Source organism: Rattus norvegicus, chromosome 4 (genome assembly GCF_021556685.1).
Source record: "Rattus norvegicus strain SHRSP/BbbUtx chromosome 4, alternate assembly SHRSP_T2T, whole genome shotgun sequence".
In the NCBI taxonomy this organism is placed as follows: domain Eukaryota; kingdom Metazoa; phylum Chordata; class Mammalia; order Rodentia; family Muridae; genus Rattus; species Rattus norvegicus.
In genome coordinates, this window is record NC_141537.1 from 161,908,877 (window position 1) to 161,931,327 (window position 22,451).

The window sequence follows — 22,451 nt, forward strand, 5'->3', positions numbered from 1 at the left end:
GAGGTCCTGAGTTCAATTCCCAGCAACCACATGGTGGCTCACAACCATCTGTAAAGAGACCCGATGCCCTCTTCTGGTGTGTCTGAAGTCAGCTACAGTGTACTTATATATAATAAATGAATAAAATCTTAAAAAAAATTTTTAAAAAAAAGAAACATAAGTGCATTATATAACACTTTGAAAAAAAGATCTACATTTTAAATCAAGATGGACAGCCTTATGGATTTTCCTCTGTCCACACTTCCTTCTGTTTGCCTTTTGACGGCCGGAGTACTCTGGCTATCATTACACCAATTACATCTTTACCAATCAATGTCCAGTATTGACAGGTGCTCACGGATAAACCTGCGTGGGAAGAATGCACGAATAGACCGATACGCTGAGAGTACACAGGACTTAGCTAGAGGGAAAAAAAAAAAAGATTGGAAAACTAGTGTTCCTAATCCGGAAGTGAAGGAGCCCTTCCTATTCGTTGGGCCACTTGGTGAATGAGATTCGTGAATGACGAGCGGCTAAGTCAGCTCCGGGTTGCGAGCTGCCTAGGTGAACTGCCGAGTTTTCCTGTCCAGGCAGCAAGGCTCAGAGGTCCTAAGACCCCTTTGGCTTTCTGCCACAGAGGCACTCCAGAGACGGACAGATCTCTTCCCCACACGCCCCGCCCCCTGCTTACAGTAGCTGTGAGTAATCCTAAAGGAAGCTGATGGGGGAAGCCCTGCACGGCTGTGGGAATCTAGTAAATAGGTGCCCGTTGCTGGCTGGGCCACAAGATAACCCAAGGTTCCGGTCACCTTTGGTCCCTCTGCTGTGATTTATGGTAAGCATTCCGCTTTCGGCCAACAAACAGTTCTAGGAATCCCGGGAACATTGAATCCTTAAGGCCGGGGTGGGGGGGGGAGCAGGGGCTAGCTGGCAGAAATGTTCCCTTCATGCTGAACCCACTCCAAACACCACTGCATTCCGGGATGTCTTTAGGGTGTTGCCCAGAGCTGTCTTGAAGCATCTCTTCTGGAAGTTTCTAAGCAATGGAGTTCATTTAAAACCAGCACCATTTCCTATTCAGTTCAACCCAGCTCCGTTGTTATCGTCCCATGGTGAGGGGAGAAGCAAGCACAGAATAATGCACACACAGTCCCCATGCCAAGGGGCTCCACACATAGAGGGGAAGAAAGCACACATACCAGACTCAGACCACGTGGGTTCAAGTCCTGGCTCTATTCCTTCCAAGATATATGCTCTTGGACAAGTCACGTCATTCTGAGACTCAGTTTCCCTATCTGTAAGGTGGACGTAATCATTAAGTAGCTTTCTCATGGACCTATCCTATGAATTAAAACTGAATTTCTTAGAACAGATCAGCTCAGCCACCATTACAGCCCTTTATGGCATTCGAATTAGTACAAACCGGTTGCCAATAACACCCATGGCACGATGTGTATTCTATATTAAAGAATAATTTTTCGCTCTGTATCTCATATAAAAAGAAAAAAAAAATAAAGACAGCTGTTTCGAGGTGAGGATAAGTTTAGAACTTAACATACCACCGTCCCCTCCCCCCTCATCTACAACTTACTAACAATAGACGTTGGGATTAGATCTTGGGCTCCTAACACTCCCACTCAGTGCCTGTTTCCCTGTCAGAATGCACACATACGTGACCACACACACGTAAATACTCATATCCCCAACAGATAGATATGACATCCAAATATGGGGTGGGGATATAGCTCAGTGGTAGAACACTTGCTTTACTTGCAAGGTGGTGGGTGGGGGGTAGGAGGCGAGGGGTAGGGCTGCACCCTGGGTTCATCCCTAATGCTGAAAAAAAAATCCCACCGTGGAAAATGGTTTTTCTTGCTTTCGTTAGTGGAGATAGAAAATTGTGGTGAAGTGCTGTCTGCCACATAGGACCTGGGAGACACTAAAATAATTCAGACCCGGGAAACAGATACATCTGTCTTAATTAGCCAGATACAAAGACTTCAGCTTTGCTGGGAGGCCAGATTGTAGTCTTGGCCTTGACAGGAACTGGCTGTCGGACTCTGGGCAAGGTAGTCACTTCGTTGGCTCTCCGTCTTTAGGTATCTGATCAAACCTACTAAAGCTTATTTCTAACCCAAACTACAAGCCTCAGAAAGCAGGCCTGCATTTTATTGCTCCTGTCGTTTTATGAGGTGAGAAGATACATGTGAGCCAGGTGAACTGTAGAGATGGCTCTGCAGTGAAGAGTACTGATCGCTCTCCTTGAGGACCCAGGTTTGATTCCCAGTACCAATGCGGTGGCTCATGACTGTCTATAACTACAGTTCCAGGGGCTCTGCTCGCATATGGTGCACAGACATACATGCAGACAAAACACCCATATATGTAAAATGGACCTTCTTAACAATAATAAAAAAACAACCACAGTTGGTAAGGACTACGGTGCTTAGAACCTTTTGAGCGTGCTCATTTTGCCACATATAAGTGTTCAAATGATGCCGTGCTGTGCGATCATCAGAATGATCTACAATAATCATGGTTATAACGAGTTTATGGAGAGTATAACAAGGAAAAAGTAAAATAAATAAATAAAAATATCAAGGATTTAGATGAGGGAGATCATGCACTTTGAACATCCGGCAGAAATTACCTGGGGAAGCCCCTTCAAGGCAGACAGCTGGGGTTCCCAATGCAGATGCCCCGGTGAAGCAATGTCCCCTCAGGTGAGCCTTCCAAAGAAAAGAACAAATAACAGCAGGACGATGAATCAAGTCACCCAATTGGGTGCTCCTAAAATTCATCAAAGCCTGACCAGGAAAGTTGAGGCACTTAGCAGGAATTCCTGATCGAGAGTTTTCTTTTTGGCTGGACTTGTGGCTTCTCATTCTCAGGAAAGCCTGTGTACATCACTGGGTAAACAACAGTAGCATCTGCTGGAGATGGTGTACCCTCTCAAAGGCCTGGTGTCTTTACTCTAGGGCTGTTTTGTTACTCTCTTCCCTTTCTGTCACTGAGCTAGAGGCCTGTCCCCAGTTAAGGGATCTTGGAGGACATGTGATGTAAACAACTCTTGGGTCTGAAATTGGAGGGACAGCCTCATTTCCAGAGACAGCTTCTCAATGAGCTCAAATGGCACAGGACAGTTTACCAACATAATGTACATTACATAAGGTCAAATTAACGCATGTTAAGGGAGCATCTGGTGGTCTGATTCTTTCTCTGAAATCAGGGAGCTAGAATATTTATTCGTGTCAACTGTAAGGCAGGCACTGTGTCTTCTCTTGGGTATAATGTAGGACAGTAGAAAACAAAGGTCAGCCCTCAAAGGGCTTATAACACATGGATGGGGAAAAGCCATGGCCCAGAAAAATCAATCAGCAACACATAGACTGAGTAGCACTAAGGAGAGGACTCAGAACCGGGGTCAACTGTGTTGAGTGCAGAGTGCAGGGGGAAACAGTAGACTGGCTTTGATAAGATTATAATTAACATCTCTGAGCCTTGGTTTTTCTCACCTGTATGGAGAACGTCCACCTTGGCCATCTCAGCTCTAATGTCATGGACTAGTGGCTTATATAACGAATTCTGTTTTATGGAGAGCTGAAGGTTGGAGAGTTGGGATGAGGATGCCACCCTAGTGAGGTTCTCGGCATGGGCTTTTTTCTTGATTGTGTCTTCAGAGAGATTTTGAGTCTTCTCTTCCTTTTTATAAAAGCCATTGTAAGGGCTTCATTGAACCCTAATCTCCCAAACCCAATGTTCAGATGCCCATCACATGGGATATCAGGTTAATGTATGGATTTGGAGGTGAGGATACATGCCTTCATCCCACAACAGTAATCAAGGCTGTTTGCTGGAGTGGTTGGGAGGACACAGAGGCAACCCATGCAAACGTAACACAGATACGAATTGAGCTGACTAATTTTATGTTAACTTGACACATGATAGAGTCATGGGGGCTCAATTGAGAAATTTTCGCCATAAGATTGAGCTTTATGAAAAATTGAAGAGCATTTTTCTAATTAGTGATTGATGAGGGAGGACCTGGTGCATTGTGGATGGTGCCACTCCTCAGTTGGTGCCCTGGGTTCTGTAAGAAAACAGGTAGGACAAGCGAGTAAGCAGCATCCCTTCATAGCTTCTACATTAGTTCCTGCCTCTAGGTTCCTGCCCTGTTCAAGTTCCTATCCTGGCCTTCCTCAGTAATGGTCTATGATATATGAATGCATAAACCTTTTGGTCATGATGTTTTCTTACTACAATAGTTACCCTAACTAAGACACACACGGAGGATGTCAGAGCATTATCTGATGCTGTTCTGATGTTGTTCAGCTAGAAATCCTCATGTGAGACAGAGGTGGACCTGTCCCCTCCTCATTTAGAAAACAGGGCCAGTGTCAAACAGCAGGACAACTAGGCTAGCCCTGAGGAATGGTTGGCTCTGCTCACTAGACTCTCTTTGAGCCCAAAGGACTGTATCAGAAAGTAATTGGCACTGGGTCCTACATAAAGGGTAGCTGTTTGGTAAATATTTTGGGTTGATGGACAATCAGGTGATCTGCAGAGTTGTTCCTAGAAGTTTCTTACTTACCTTATTATCCAAATTACCAAACATTTCTAAATTGGATTATGCTTTTCTGCCCCAAATAATTTCCAGAGTCACAAGAAGAACATTCACTTGTATATCCTCAAGAAAGAAACGATACACATGGAAACTGGGCTCCAGTTGAAATCAGGACACCCCTCCCCGAGTTCTTTTTAGAAAGAATATTGCACACATGATCTGGGACAAAAAGATACTTTCATTGGGTGTCTTGAATGTGGTTTCTGAGATAGAGCAGGTTAGCCTTCCAACAACTTAGAAAAGCCTGACAAAGGGAAGGAAGGAGGCAATAGCCCTGTGTGTGTGTGTGTGTGTGTGTGTGTGTGTGTGTGTGTGTGTGTGTGTGTGTTTGTGTGTGTGTGTGTGTTTGTGTGTGTGTCCATTGTGTCCATCTGTCTGTATTTATATCTGTGTGTGTGTCCATTGTGCCCATTTGTCTGTATTTATATCTGTGTGTGTGTGTGTTTGTGTGTGTGTGTGTTTGTGTGTGTGTGTTAAGGGAAAATATTTCCTGGCCCCAGCATATGAAGGAGCCGTCAGCATTTTCACACCCATGTTTCCCATGGTGTAGTCCACAACTATAGGAAATAAAACACATTCAGAGTCTAATTAGAAATACTGAGAAAAATGCAATGATAAAATAAAAGATTACCCACCACAGATATAAGTCAGGGTTAGCACTGTTGTCCTCCTTAAAGATCATGGGTAAATAAATATGAATCCAAGATCTCAGTCCCCTAAAATACAAAACCAAACCAAAGAAACAGGAGTCTAGACCAAGCAGCTCAAACCAAGAGAACCAAAGATGAATCAAAGAAATGCCAAAGTAGATACGGACAAACATTTAAGAGTCAGAAAAATGTGATCATAAGGGTCACTTGTACCTATTGAGCTGGCAAAATAAATAAATAAACAAACAACATTCTTGATTAATATTATGTCCTCCTCCCACCCGCAATGAGCTCTTGTGTTTGAACGTTCAGCCCCTAACTGACAACACTATTTTGGGAAATTCAGAACATGGGACTAACCAAAGAATGTAGGTCACTGGGTCATGTCCTTGGGGGCTGAATCTGTCCACCAGCCCTTCTTTTTAACTCTCTGCCTCTTGCCCTTCACCTTTTCCCTCTGCTGTGATGGTCCGCCTCCCTGGGAGCCCAGGACCAATGGAGCTAAGGCCTACAGACTGAAATCTCTTTGGAAACACACATCATTTTCCAGGAAATAAACTGTTCCTACCTCAGGCTACTTCTGTCAGGCATTTTGTTACAGCAGGGAACTGATAAGTGACTAATGAACGCAGCTAACGATAGTCAATTATTAAATAAATAAGTACCCTTCAGCCATCTCTCACAGACTGTAGAGGAAGGATTGGTGTGTGTGTGCCCTGCCGTTCACCCATCCCTGTTAAGCCACAGTGATAACATGTTGCTGGAGTGTGAGACCATGGAGGTCTTCTGAGATTACTGTGTCAGCCCCCGTTATCAACTTACCTGGCATAATCAACTTATAAATAGAAAAGGTTTATTTAGTTTATGGACTTGGAGGTTTCAGTCAATAGTTGGACATCCCAGGGCTCTGGGGCCAGTAGTGAGGCAGTGCACCATGACGGGGATTGTGTGATAGAACGAAGTCATCTCATTGTTGAGCTGCTGAAGAGAAGGAGAGGCTGGATTCCCACATTCCCCTTTTCCTTGTTTTTTTTTTTTTTTTTAGGATTTATTTATTATATATAAGTATACTGTAGCTGTCTTCCCACAGTCCCCTTTAAGGGCATGCCACCAGTGAGACTCACAAGGTCTTTAAGTGAAGATCAGTCTACTAGCATGTGGATCTTTAGAGACATTAAAGGGCAAACTATAGCAGGGGCTTTTCCTAAATGTTTTGCGTTCTTTCGGGCTTACCACAGCCTGGGTAGAGAAAGGATAATCTTTGCCAATTGCTTCATCCTACGTGCAAGAAAACTGAGGCCCTGTGTATGGGTGTTGGGGTGGGGGGCTCAGCACTTGGGGACAATGCTGTTTTTCAGGCTTACAGGAGGTCCATCTGGTTCCCACATGTGAACTCTCAGGCTTCATTGGAACAGCCGTGGTTATTCCCGTACGTAATTACACCATAATGAGTTTCAACTTCCCCTTCGAGCTCAAGGGAATGCTGGAATCCCCCGACTTTCTCCTCAAGTCACCCTTGACTTTGTCTGACCTTCTGTACAGGTAAGGGAAGAAAGAATGTACTTCTCATAATTTAATGAATAAAAAAAGGAAAGAGAAATTGGAAGGGGTCAACAGTTCCTGTCTTATGTCTCAGAAGCAAGGGTTTTGGCTGAGTATGTCTTCAGTAACTTAGTCAAGTACTTGGATTTTTTTCTTTAAAATTAGACCAGATTGTTACATGATTTTTATGCTTGGTTGTACTCTTTAAAATGATCAAGATGACAGAGTCACTCAGAGGTGCTCAAATACACACGAGAGAACCTACACACCCAGCTTATTTAACAATCAAAATGAAGCTAGCAGTCACGGTGACACACTGCCAACCGAGTGACTCTCTTTTAACTAGGCCAGGCCTCAACTGGTCCTCTCTGATAGAGGACCATAAGCCAATGTGCTCCAAATAGCAACTTCTAGCATTGCTTAAATGCTCTCTGTGTTTTGTGTGTGTGTTTTTCTGGTTTCTTCCTGTCCGTATGAGCCGTCCTCATCTCTTTTCATTAACAAAGAAGCGAGAGTTACAATGTGTCATGCTTCACAATGCAACAGTCAAGGCCTCTTGCTGTAGCCTCTCTTCCCTCAGATTTCAGGCTCTTTCCGAGTCACAACAGTTCTTAGACTCTGAGACTGGGACTCACTGCTAACAAGGCAGTGGGGAAAGACAGAGAAAGCTGGAGGGAGAGAAGGGCAGAGTGGCCAGAAAGACCCTGTTCGTTCCTTTTTTTGCTTCCTCAAAAGGTTTTGCTTCCCAGTCCAACTGAATCTGTGCCTGAAGAGAGACGTTTTCTGAGAAATGATCCACATCCCTGTCCTCCTTCCTGGACCATCGCTGGCAGATGCTGGCCGGAAACAAGCATTCTCTTGTCTTTACGGGAATGGCATCCTTGTGGCTCTTGCTGGAATCAGCAGGTCAGTCCTGCCTCTTATCCATCACTCTCGGTGGGCAGCAAGGGCTTGCTCAGTCCATTGTCTAGCAAACATTGCTTATGCTGCCTCTTGTGCGCTCTAAGTATCAGTGATGGTTACCACCACTTAAGTTAAATACTTGCCCTGGAGTAGGGGGTCAATCATACCAGAAAGACAACACATATGGAGAAGAATTCTTGAGACCAATAAGACCATGCTTCCAGAAAACAGCTTAGTGCAGAATGATATGGTTTTAAAGGATATTTTGACTCTATGGGCATGGGTGTTTTCCCTGCTTGTATGTCTGAGCACTACACATGTGCAGTGCCATCAGCAGTCAGACAAGAGTGTCGGCTGCCCTGGAACTGAAGTTACAGAAGGCTGAGAGCTGCATTGTGGCTAGGATATGAACAGGTCCTTTGCAATTGGTCTTAACCACTGAGCCATCTCTCCAGCCCTGAAAAACATCATTCTATACACTAACTCTCTTTGTAAAAATAATGCTCAAAAACAATTTTAGTGCATATAAATTGTATTATAAACATACTAAGTACATGACTCTTTTAGAGTCTATGAGGAAGATGTCTTCAATACTATAGAAGTATTATATATATATGATATCTTATATAATATATTACAAATATTATATGTCAAGTCCCACGATCTTTTTTGGCTTTGACATTTTTTTTTAAATTTATTTAATACTTAATAATAATTCTTTGGTTTCCGGGCAAACATCCCCCTCCCCCCTCCCCTTCCTTATGGGTGTTCCCCTCCCAACCCTCCCCCCATTGCCGCCCTCCCCCCAACAGTCTAGTTCACTGGGGGTTCAGTCTTAGCAGGACCCAGGGCTTCCCCTTCCACTGGTGATCTTACTAGGATATTCATTGCTACCTATGAGGTCAGAGTCCAGGGTCAGTCCATGTATAGTCTTTAGGTAGTGGCTTAGTCCCTGGAAGCTCTGGTTGCTTGGCATTGTTGTACCTATGGGGTCTCGAGCCCCTTCAAGCTCTTCCAGTTCTTTCTCTGATTCCTTCAACGGGGGTCCTATTCTCAGTTCAGTGGTTTGCTGCTGGCATTCGCCTCTGTATTTGCTGTATTCTGGCTGTGTCTCTCAGGAGCGATCTACATCCGGCTCCTGTCGGCCTGCATTTCTTTGCTTCATCCATCTTGTCTAATTGGGTGGCTGTATATATATGGGCCACATGTGGGGCAGGCTCTGAATGGGTGTTCCTTCAGTCTCTGTTTTAATCTTTGCCTCTCTATTCCCTGCCAAAGGTATTCTTGTTCCCCTTTTAGAGAAGGAGTGAAGCATTCACATTTTGATCATCCGTCTTGAGTTTCATTCGTTCTAGGCATCTAGGGTAATTCAAGCATTTGGGCTAATAGCCACTTATCAGTGAGTGCATACCATGTATGTCTTTCTGTGATTGGGTTAGCTCACTCAGGATGATATTTTCCAGTTCCAACCATTTGCCTACGAATTTCATAAAGCCGTTGTTTTTGATAGCTGAGTAATATTTCATTGTGTAGATGTACCACATTTTCTGTATCCACTCCTCTTGAAGGGCATCTGGGTTCTTTCCAGCTTCTGGCTATTATAAATAAGGCTGCGATGAACATAGTGGAGCACGTGTCTTTTTTATATGTTGGGGCATCTTTTGGGTATATGCCCAAGAGAGGTATAGCTGGATCCTCAGGCAGTTCAATGTCCAATTTTCTGAGGAACCTCCAGACTGATTTCCAGAATGGTTGTACCAGTCTGCAATCCCACCAACAATGGAGGAGTGTTCCTCTTTCTCTGCATCCTCGCCAGCATCTGCTGTCACCTGAGTTTTTGATCTTAGCCATTCTCACTGGTGTGAGGTGAAATCTCAGGGTTGTTTTGATTTGCATTTCCCTTATGACTAAAGATGTTGAACATTTCTTTAGGTGTTTCTCAGCCATTCGGCATTCCTCAGCTGTGAATTCTTTGTTTAGCTCTGAACACCATTTTTAATAGGGTTATTTGTCTCCCTTCAGTCTAACTTCTTGAGTTCTTTGTATATTTTGGATATAAGGCCTCTATCTGTTATAGGATTGGTAAAGATCTTTTCCCAATCTGTTGGTTGGCTTCGACATTTTATGATTGTTTAAGCTCAACACATATGTAGCTTGAGTCTAAAGTCAAAGGATAAAATTAGTATCAATAAAAAGGCTAGTATTGATACAATCTGGTCAAAGTCTAAAACTAAGTAAAATTAGGTTAAATCGGGGTTTTATATAGCAAACCTCAAAATATTAAAATTTGGACTGGAGACATGGCACAGCAGTTAAGAATACATACTGCTCTTGCAGAGGGCCTAAGCGCTTGGTTCCCAGCATTGTGTTAGATGGCTCTCAATACCTGTTACTCCAGCTTCGGGAGATCCAACATCCTCATCTGGCCTTCAAGAGCACTGCACCAAAAGCACATACCTACACACACACACACACACACACACACACACACACACACACACACACTTAAAAATAAACAATTTTTAAAGATTTATTTATTTTTATTTCTATGAGTACACTGTAGCTGTCTTCAGACACACCAGAAGAGGGCATCAGATCCCATTACAGATGGTTGTGAGCCACCGTGTGATTGCCAGGAATTGAACTCAGGACCGTTGGAAGAGCAGTCAGTACTCTTGACCACTGAGCCATCTCTCCAGCCCAGAACAAGTCTTACAAGGTTAAATTTCTAAGTTAATTTAACCATTAACACCTCTAAAGGTTCTAGACAAGATGGAAATAAGTACAAATGAAATAAAATAAATAAATGAAAATAAAGAAGTGTGAACACATTTAACACAGGTGGTAAAGACATAGAATTCACAATTGTTCATGTTGATGTTGATTGACAAATGAGTCAAAGAAACAATTTCAATAAGTCAGTGAATGGGTTGTCAAGTTGGAGATGACTGAGATCAATTGGCACAAAAGGCTAGCAACCAAAAAAGGGCGTGTCCTCACCTGACTTCTGTTTCTTCACTCTCTGCTCTGAATACTCAGACATGTCACTTACCCTCTCTGAGACCCAAATCTTTACTTGGGGAATGAAGTATTGGCCTGGAAAGTTTTCAAGTCCCTTCATCCTCAACCATTCTAAGAAGCCATCTAGGGCTTGGGGAGAAGTAGAAAACAAGGGTCAAATGTCTCAGAGTAAGTCTGGGGCTCCTAAAAGAAATCTCTGTGCATCGCTTTGATGTGAACAGTCCTCTCCTGCACCAGGGCTTTCAATGTCCTACTGGTAGTTTCTTTCTTGCACAAACACGGAGGGATGTGAGATTCACCAAGAGTCAGAGGGGTCCATGTTTATCAGGAGGGTATCTTGGGGATGAACCTTACTCAAGTATCCAGATAGAGGTCAGGACCAAGCACGTGTATCCTGCAGTCATTGGGAGTGTTGGCTGGAAGTGATTGGAATGGCCCTCACCCAGGGACACAGCGGAGTCAGAAACTATATGAAGTGCTGTGTGGTGGTCAGAATGGAGAAGCACGCTCCCACCTGTCCAACCATCCCTCCTGATTGCTTGCCTGACAACTGTCTGGCCTGTGAGCTTGTTTTGAGATAAGACACTTCACTTGAGTTTTAGCAGATAGAAATCATTATTTTGTATTGCTAAGTGCTGCAACTAATTTACTTCTCATTTATCTTTTGGTTGTTGTTTAGACATGGTCGTTCTGTGTATCTTCGGCTGGTTTCACACACAGGGCATTTCTTGCCCACAGTGCATACAGGCAGGCAGCTCTCACACAGCACACAGGGAGGCAGTGCTTAGCTGGAGGCAGCAGCTAGATAGAGCAGCAACTTGGTAACCCAGCAGATTTCTTACACTATCTGAGCTCCCAATATGACAAGGAACCTGATGTCAAAATCTCAAAGTTATTATGAGGGTGCGAAGTGGAGGTTTCTGCTGGTTAGTTTTAGTCAACTTGATACAAGCCAGGGATATTTCTCAATTGAGGAAATGCTTTGGTCAGATTGGTCTACAGGTAAGTGTATGGAAACATTTTCTAGATTAATGGTTGATGTGAGCAGGCCCAGCTCATCGTGGACGGCAGCATTCTAGGACAAATGGTCTTTGTTGTATATGAAAGCAAATCCAGCAAGCCAGGGAGAGAGAAAAACAGTAAGCCTCTCTCTTCCATGGCTTCTGCTTCAGTTCCTTCCTCCAGGTTCCTACTTAAGTTCCTGTACCCGACCTCCCTTGATGAGCGGTGACATGGGAGTCTTAACCAGATAAACCCTTTCCTCCCCATGTGGTTTTTAGCTGTGCTGTTTTATCACAGCAATAGAAGGAAACTAGAACAGTGACGGTGCAGGTAAATGCCTGGAGCACAGAAAGCCACCGATGTTTTCTGTTGCTATATCTTGGGAAATTTTTGCATTTACCCTGAGTTCTGCTGGAGATAACCCCTTGGTGATATGGAGTGAATTGCTCTCTCTGCCCCCAACTCTATGTTGTGATCCTCATTTTGACGCTGCTGCTGTTAGAAGGTAGAATCTTTGGTGAGGATGCAGCCTGCTTGAGTGGGATTAGCACCCTTCTGAGAAGCCTAACAACTTACCCTCATTCTCTGTACTCCCTGCCACATAAGGACATACAGCACAAGGACAACCTCTCACAGATGAGGGAACCAGCCCTCCCTGGAACTACATCTAATAGCATCCTGATCTTGGACTTCCCAGGCACTAAGGCTAGGAGAAGCAAATCCTTCTTGTTTAAGCCACCCAGTTTGTGGTCATTTGTTACAACATCCCCAAGCCCTCTAAAACATTGGAATTTAAAAGGGTGGGGATGTTTTGCAGATAGCCATTGGAGATGGCTTGAGTACCACAAGTTCAGGGAGTGAGGGCTACTGTGTGGCTCTGTTAAGGCTCATCTTGGACCAGCCTGCCAATCCAGTCTCTGAAAATTTAGTAGGCTTTCCTGGATTTGGCTCCAGTTTCCACTGCTCGTTAAGCATGGGTCATGGGCTTAATCTGGATAAGGGATTTGGGTCTCCCTCTGTACTCTGCCTGTCTCCCTCACCTAGCTTAAAGACCCCAGTGCAGAAGTAATCCACATAAATTCTCAAGCAGGACATCACCCCACAAAGCTAAACCTGACCATAGCTTCAAACACATAGCTTCTGTGTCCTGCCCAGAGTTTCAAACACAGAAGCTAAAAGGAAGGTGTCCGGCATTCACTTGTCTTTCCAACAAGTCCTTACTGAGAACCACCCAAGAATAGCCAATGCATCGCAACATCCCGAATCAGCCAGCGTCTTCCTCTACCGCTGTGCTTTCAGTGGGAACTTGCAGTCCTATAGACCACTAAGACTTGATGAATTGGTTAATTCATGGCCACCTAATACCACTTCCAGTTTCCCAGCCTGTTCTCCCAGCAGGGACCTGGATTCTCTCTGTGACCACATCCCTCAGTCAGTGTGCTCCTCGCCTCAGGACATGGTACTGAGATGCCTCCATTTCTTCATAGTTTATTCTTTCACCATATCTGTCTATCTCATGAGGCCAGACCCTGAGCTAGCCGCAGCAGCAACCCCCCCCCACCAAATAAAACCAAAAACCACCACAAGCTTTGCCTGTTCACAGTCCCTGGCTTCGGTCTTGGCTATATTATTTCCTGATCTTATGTCCAAACATCATGCCATCTTTCCATTTTTCAGTGAGAGCAAGCATTTTCCCAAAGTCCCTTAGTAGCCTCTGCCAGTGCTTCACAGGGCAATACTGGGTCAAACCCCCGAGCCGATCACTGGCTAGGGCAATGGAGTCACCATAGTAGGTTTCCCGCTGGTGCTGCAGTTGTGGCCATCTTTTTAGAATTCTGTAAGGTCAAAGTGGTTTGCAGGCAATTAGTGCCTTTTTCTGTCCCAGGGTAATTTTACAGATACTAGGTGATGGATGGACCAGATACGTGCTAAACAGCCACCCACCCCACCGAGTACAAAGGCAGATGTGTGAGCCCAGGTGTCTTCTATTAAATCAGACACTACAGAGACAGAGGATACATTGTTTCTCTTCACCACAAGCTTTTTTCTTTTACTTTTGTAAAGTATGTTCATAGACTTGTTTGTATTTAAATTTAATGCATAGTTTTAAGATTTTTCTCATATTTAGAGGCAAATACATGAAATATGACCCAACCCATATGCACACCGGTTCTTTGGGTTCCTAGTAATTTGCAATCGTGTGAGGGGGTCCTGAGACTGCAAGGTTTGAGAACCGATGCTGATATGAATAGTGTCTATCCACTGTGCTGAGAGCTACATCCGCTGCAGTGCTAAGGCCTCAGAGGAGGCATCAATGTCTGATCAGGTTCTGTAAGGAGGTCACAGAGGGAGTAGGACATGGTGGTGCGAGCCTTTAATTCCAGCACTCGAGAGGCAGAGGCAGGTAAATCTCTATGCACTTAAGGTCAGCCGGGTCTACACAGCAAGTTCCGGGCCAGGCAGTGCCACAGAGTGAGGTCCACAATAGAGAGGGAGGAATAATTGTGGGTAGGGATCACTGCCAAGTATGATTTTCATTTTAAAACTAGACTGAGGGGGTTGGGGATTTAGCTCAGTGGTAGAGCGCTTGCCTAGCAAGTGCAAGGCCCTGGGTTCGGTCCCCAGCTCCGAAAAAAAGGAAAAAAAAAAAACTAGACTGAGAAATGATTTAGCAAGTTCACATGAGTTTTTTATGGAATCAGAGTTTCAGATCTGGCCCTCTGAATCCTAGTCAACTGAGTCTGGCTTCAAGTGTCCTCTACCAAGCTGCATCACTTCCCTGTAAAAAGAGCTGAGAGAAGTTGAGAAATTCCAGGGAAGGTGGAGGGCGTCACGTGTGCTCATCAATGTTGGCCACAGTACAACTGGTCTGATCCTTCCAGAAAGCACTTTGGCAGTGTCTATGAGTAGCTTTGAAAATGTCACACCCTTAGCCCAGTAATTTCACTTCTAGGAATCTACACAAAGGAAATAATCACACTCGTGTCCGGGGGCTGGGGGGGTCTGCGTAGGAGGCTAGTTGTCAAAAAGTTATCTTTAATAATGAAAAATTGGAAACAACCTAAGTGTCCGATGCCATAAACTTAGTTAAACAGACCCAGATACAGTGCTGGCTCTTGACTGTGGCTTCCCCTCGATGGCTGAGTACAGGGAACACTCATGAACCAAGCATGAGTATCTTACCACAAGAACGTATTCCTCTGTTAACCAGAAAAATGATAAAGATAAACAATAGTCATGCCTGGGGGCGAAAAAAACCCCTCCTGGCTTGGCGTGATGATTAATTAGCTTTCACTGTCACGCTGACGAGATTCGGAGTCACTCCGAAGAGGGAAGAGGGAAGAGGGAAGACCTGCCATGAATCTGAGGGGCATTAGCGTGCCACGCTCTGGGGGGGGGGGGAGGGCAGAATGGACTGATAGGGAACAGAGGCTGTGCCTTCTCTTCCTCTGCTTCCTCTCCCCAGGGTGGAAGTTGCCTCACTATGCCTTCCCCACCACAATGGACCAGGTCTGGCTGCATCCACCTGTATCCCCAACACTATGGGATAGGACTGGGCCTGTGACAGGGGGATTCAGTAGGTCGGGGCCAGGCGATCTAGCCCCAGGTTCAGGGAGAGGCCCTTTCTCAAAAAAGAAGGAGGATGGGGCTGGAGAGATGGCTAAGATGGAGAGATGGTTAGGAGATCTTGTTGTTCTTGCAGAGGACCCCCTCTGACATCCTCAGGCCCCAGGCATGCACATCACACACACACACACACACACACACACACACACACACACACACACACCACACACACACCACACATACACACACACACCACACACCACACACCATGCACACACACACCATACACCATGCACACACACACACCACACACACACCACACACCATGCACACACACCACACACACACTTATACACACACAACACACACACAACACACACACACACACATACCACACACACACCACACACACATACACACATACCACACACATACACACACACACCACACACACACACCACACACCATGCACACACATACCACACACCACACACACCACACACACACACCACACACCATGCACATACACACTACATACCACACACACCACACACACACACATACACCACACACCACACACACACACCACACACACACATACACCACACACACACATACCACACACACACCACACACCATGCACACACACACCACACACCACACACACACCACACACACACACCACACCCCATGCACATACACACCACAGACTATGCACATACACACTACACACCACACATACCACACACACACACACCACACACACACACACACACCACACACCATGCACATACACACTACACACACATACCACACACACACACCACACACACACACACCACACACCATGCACACACCACACACACCACACACCACACACACCACACACACACACACACCACACACACACCACACACACACACCACACACCATGCACATACACACCACACACCATGCACATAAACACTACACACCACACACACCACACACACACACACCACACACACACCACACACCATGCACATACACACTACACACCACACACACACACACCACACACACACATACACCACACACCATACACACCACCCACACACCACACACACACATACACCACACACCACACACACCACCAACACACCACACACACACACCACACACCATGCACACACACACCACACACACACCACACACCATGCACACACACACCACACACCACACACACCACACACACACCACACACACACACCACACACACACCACACACACACACACACCACACACCATGCACATACACACCACACACCATGCACATAAACACTACACACCACACACACCACACACACACACACACACCAAACACCATGCACACACACACACACACCACACACACACATACACCACATACCACACACACACACACACACACATAAACACACACACACACGTGAGGCTAAACACTCCTATACATAAAATAATCAAATAAAATATGAATGTGTAAATAGGGTGGAGAACAGGGGGTACAGCAAATGTGTGCCTTCAAGCCTCACACTCGTGAGTATGTGACACCCACAAATACACCAACACATAATCCTAAATACTAATACAGAATTGATGAAGTGACCTTTCATGAAATAGACTCACTAACTTCCCTAGAGTCAAGTTTATGGGCCCTGCTCTCTAGCCTCACAGCCAGGTCCTAGTCCACATCTTGTTTGACACTGTCAGACAGGAACCTCAAAAGTTGGGACACTTTCCCACCTTCTTTCTGGGTCGCTACCTCCCAGCTTCTGGATACCTCTGTGAAGTTGATACCATCTCAAGCTCCAGCCACCATCTCCACAGCCATGCCCCAGGTCAACAGAAATATATTTGCTGGGCCTATTTACTTACACATTATAAAAGTGGCCAAGGTTTTCATTCCCTCCTCCCTGCCCCCTATTGCTGAGGCTGGTTTTGAACTCAAGGCAATATTTCTGCCCAACCTCTAGAGTTCTGCAATTCCTGGAATGAGCCACTAGGCTGGGATTAGATTTTTTTTTTATAACCAAACATATAGGAGTATAACCAAGTGTGCATGGTGAGGGGTGACCTTTAAAATACTGCACTACTGAGTAGGGCCAGTTTTTGTCAGTGACTTTGAATTGTGACTAGCATGCCAGGGTTCAAACAGAAGCCTACTAAAGGTCACCGGGAAGAAAGCTTTTGACAGACTGGAAAGACGGCTCAGCAGTTGGGCGCACTTCTTGTTCTTGCCGAGACCAGACCCAGGTGCAGTTCCCATCATTGGTAGTGACCCGGCAGAGGTCACTATCCCAGCATCAAGAAATAAATGGCGTCTGGATAAAGAGGGTATCCCTCTGCCTTGAGGGCAACAAGGTACATTGAAGAGAGAGGTGAACCAAGCTCTTAGGGAAGGAAAGTCACAGGGTAGTGTGCATAAGAGAGCACAGGCCTCAAAGCCTGGTCCTCGAGCAAAACGTGGGCCAGCTCTGGACCCAGCGGAAGTCCATGTGTGCTGGCTGCTTACACCCTTCTGTGGAGAGTATAAGGTTGAGCAAGTGACACCCCTCTTTGAGTAGAAGACTGGCAACTGAAGTTCCAGTAGTCACACCCATGCAGTCTAAATGGGCATTCTGAGTCCCTCGGATCTCATGGTGGAGCCATGACAGTCTCTCACAAAGCCTGGACACTTTGTCTTGTGATTAGGGCTGAAATTATATTTTAAATACATTCCTTTTAATACCAGAACGTGAACTCAGACTGATGGAGTCTCAACACATTGCTGTCCCCCTGCCTTTGACTCTGGAGCCATATACCCTGTAGAGAAAGGCAGGGAACTTCTTGCTTGCTAAACCAGGTGTCCTCTCCAGATGCACTCATTAGGGGCTTTAGCTTCTCAGGGAAGCAAAGCACGGGCAGGAGGAGCGACAGCAGGCCCGGGTTCTCACAGAGCACTCCAGAGAAAGATGCCACGGAGGATGGTGGTAGTGGTAGGCACTTCAATTAGTTTCAACACCCGTAGCCAGACATCATAGGCCTCACGGTGAGGACCATCCCTGACCTGGTTAGTGCTATGAAAGATTAGAATATAGGCACAAACATGCCTGGGCTCAGATCCTCTCACAGGTCAGCTAATCTTCTTCTCTAAGTCCCTCCCAACAGTGCCATTCGCAAACCTAGGACATGACGGGGAAATGCTGCTTGCCCTAGTGTCTTGAGCTGGGGGGTTGGGCTGGTTAGTCGGTTAGTTATTCCACATTTTTCAGAGTGTTTACTAGTATGATTTCACATAAAAATATTTCAAGAAAGAAAAAGAGATGCCAAAGGCACTGAGCTGTAATATGTTTATTCCGAAGAGAATGAATTCTTTTTAACCCTCTGCTTTTGTACTTTTTCCAGAGCTGGTCAGCTTTCAGAAGTCATTTTAACTGTGTCCCCGTGATCTTTCATTGCACACCCTAGATGGAACCCTTTGTGCTACCTTCCCTGGTGTTTGTATTCTACCCCATCGTGATCTCTGCACCATGACCTTTACCACATATTAATGGGCTACTAGAGCTGTCCTTTTTTCACTTTGAGAGCAGATAGAATGTCTGTCTTTTCCTTAATGATTACGTATCATGAAGCAGTTCTGTCGAATATTAAATTGATACACGGGCTAAAGTATCACACTTCTCTCACTGGCAGATGGAATGATGGCTCCGTGATTAAAAGCACTGACTGCTCTTCCAGAAGACCTGGGTTCAAATCTCAGCACCCACATGGTGGCTGACATTCATCTGTAACTCCAGTTTGAGGTGATCTGACATCCTCTTCCAGCTGATGGAGACCCTGTACACATGTGATGCACAGACATGCATGCTGGTAAAACATAGATAAGAGTCGGTACATCCTCATGTAAAATGAAGTTGTCTCACTACACCCGATAGCCATACACAGTAATTACCTTCTATTTTCTAAACCAAATCCCCTGGTTTTGGCAGACTACCGAACTACAAGGTACATAACCGAAGAGGAAATAGTTTTTAAACCGAAGTTCTTCTTTGTTGTTTTATTTTGAGATACAGCTGACCGTGCTGACAAGTTAAGTTTGAACCACTCAGATAGATTAGTCTTAGAGCCGGAAACCCATATCACATGATCTCACAGTGGAAGCTGATATACCCTCCTCCATCAGGACTCCGTAGCTCTAATGCATAGAACACGGGTGAACTGGGTACAGCTCATTGCCCATGGGATCTTGATTCATCCAATGGCTTGTTTTAAGTCTCAGTGTTCTCTTGCATTAAAAAAATGAAATAAAATAGTAGGAGCATGGCTCTCACCTTCTCGTGGAGCTGCTAAGAAGTCGGGTGTGGTCATGTGACTTTGATCTGGAAGCTGCCAAGACAGGCAAGGTGCCCACACAGTTGCCATGAAGTTACAGACAATGGCTGCATTCTTCAGAGATGGGGCCAAGACAGTGGTGGAAAATGCATACTGCCAGTGCCTTGGCTAAGAGATGTCGGGGAAAGGTAGTTAGGAGGTTAGAGAATGCCTTTGGGAAAAATCTCACTTTATGTAGTCAATTGGAAAGCAGACAACCCTGTGTTTTGGGGGAGAAAATAGGAGGAGGAGGAGGAGGAGGAGGAGGAGGAGGAAGAAGAAGAAAAGAAGAAAAAGAAGAAGAAGAAAAGAAGAAAAAGAAGAAGAAGAAGAAGAAGAAGAGGAAGAAGAGGAAGAAGAAGAAGAAAAAGCAGCCATGAACAGCTAAGGTGCTTGCTAAAAACATGGTAATAGGGGAAGAAATGGGGACTCCTGAAATGTAAAGTCACTGGAAACAAAGACTAAACTGCCTTCAAGTGTGGAACTGCTCAGATTCCAAGCAGTATCTCACCTATGTCTCTTAGACTACTCTAAGAGTGGTTGTGTATGACAGGAGTGTGCTCAAAGGTCCCTGGAAGTCTGACAATAAGGACCTCTACATCACCCAGGAGCAGTGAGATTGGGCTCAATCCTAAAATCCAGCTTTACCTGCTGGGCTCATACCCAAGGACTCTGGTTCCTACTACGGAGACACATAGCCGTCCGTATGGACAGCTGCTCTATTCACAAGAGCTAAGACATGGAAACAGCCCTGACGCCCATGAGCTGGTGAGTGCCTAGTGGAGATGTGGTGCAGAAACGCAGTGGAACTTTCTACAGCTGTGGATACAAACAAAGCCGTGAGATTTGCAGCTAAGTAGTCGGAGCTGGAAACATAGATTGAGTGAGGTAACCTTTGAGCCTGGGAAGAACCACCCTTACTTGACACTAGAGGTAGACATTACCACACTCTAATTTGAGTAGCAAATGTCTCCACAACCTCGTGTGACTGAACATTTGGTCTCCAGGTGGTGGCACCATTTGGAAGAGGCTGTTTAAACTCTAGAAGGTGGGTTCTAACAGGAGAAATTTCTGGGGGTTGGGGGTTGGGTGCTGGATATGATAGTGTGATGGGTTGTATATGCTTGGCCCAGGGAGGGATACTATTAGAAGGGGTGGCCCTGTTGGAGTTGGTGTATCACTGTGGGGATGGGCTTGGAGACCCTCCTAGCTGCCTGAGGATGCTCAGTCTGTTCCTGGCTTCCTTCAGGTGGAGATGTAGAACTCAGCTCCTCCTGCACCATGCCTGCCTGGATGCAGGGATGCTGCCATGTTCCCTCCTTGATGATAATGGACTGAACCTCTGAACCTGTAAGCCAGCCCCAATTAAAGGTTGTCCTTTATAAAACTTACATTGGTCATGGTGTCTGTTCACAGCAACAAGACCCTAACTAAGACAGATAGTTACAGTGATTCTGGAGTCTAGGCCCAGACTCTACTTCCGGACCCACCCAAACGTGAGCAAACTCCACACGCCACACCCTTGAGCGGCTTCTGCTACTGTGCCTCAGCCAGCGAGATGGTCTTTATGTTCACTGCAACAGTGAGTGAAAATAAATCCTCCTCTCTTGAGTTGTCTCTTGGATGCTTTATTGCAGCAACAAGATGCAGCTGGTACACTTGGTCACAGTGCAACACAGGCCAACCACTGCCCCTGGAGTCATAGACTGTTGTGATCGGTCCAAACATGGACGCTAGACCTGATCTTGGTCCCCTTAGAAGAGCAGTTTCCAGCAGGCAGGTGCTGGAACTAAGATAACCGCTGAGCTATCCACCTCTTCAGCCCTTCAGTAATTTGACTTGCCTGGTGCAGGAAGGGTTTCATTTCTGGCCAAGATTTTCTGACCCCAGAGTTCGCATTCATCAACCACAGGATACTGCTAACTCTCTGTTCTGCTAAGGACAAAAGATTCTCACCAGGGAAGGTGCTGTCGCAGCAGGGAGCATTTCGGACTCTCCCTTCCAGCTCCTTCCAACCCCGTTGCAGGAGCGTCCTGCCTGACCCCCACCCCCACATCTCTGTAGTCCTGACCTCTAACTGGCTGAAGGGATGCCTGCCTCCGGAAGCCCCAACATCCTGCATTCTGCGAACCCCCAACCCATTCGGCTGCCTGCCCCAGCTGAAACATGGACAGCCCGAGATGACAGGCTAGGGCGAAATTACCGGCACCTGGGCTAGAAATAGCCCTCCGAGAAGCGTGCAGTGGCTACGTGTCCACAGGGCGGGGAGGAGGCAGGACGGCCAAGGAGTCCCAGGACCCCAAGATAACACGAGTCCGGATATGTAACGTCCTGACCGTGGGTAGGCTAGCTCAGGTCACCCGGTTCCTAAGAAGTAAGTGGGAACCAGGAGGATATCTGCTCCCCTACGTGGTTTTCGTGACAAGCCCAGGCATCCTGAAAGGGTGGGCTGGGTCCCACGGGTGACCTCCCAGCACTTATCTGATCCTGTGTGAGCAACACACACACACACACACACACACACACACACACACACACACACACACACACACACACACACACACACGGTTCCTCTGCAGACCTAAGCTTCTGTTGTTGCTTCCCTACACAGTTCCTAGTCTTGGAAGTATTTTTGTCTTCCCTGTGTTGTGTTTTATAAAAAGAAAAGAAACCAGGGGTATGTTTGGTGGAGGCGGCGCGGCATCAGTATGGGGGAAGGGAGTGCCTCTGCCGGCCCATGCTGAGGCATCCCTTCCTTGAAAGGTACCAGCCACAGGACGGTATAGTATAGACTA

General features: G+C 45.9%; 1 long non-coding RNA gene across 1 annotated transcript; it reads left to right on the forward strand.

Moving 5' to 3' along the window:
• The first annotated feature begins 452 nt into the window (after positions 1-452).
• Positions 453-21,047, forward strand: LOC102547991 (uncharacterized). Its single transcript, XR_015686149.1, has 4 exons — positions 453-814; positions 6,612-6,795; positions 7,531-7,701; positions 18,979-21,047. It is a non-coding gene; the product is annotated as an uncharacterized LOC102547991 (long non-coding RNA).
• The last annotated feature ends 1,404 nt before the right edge of the window (positions 21,048-22,451 follow it).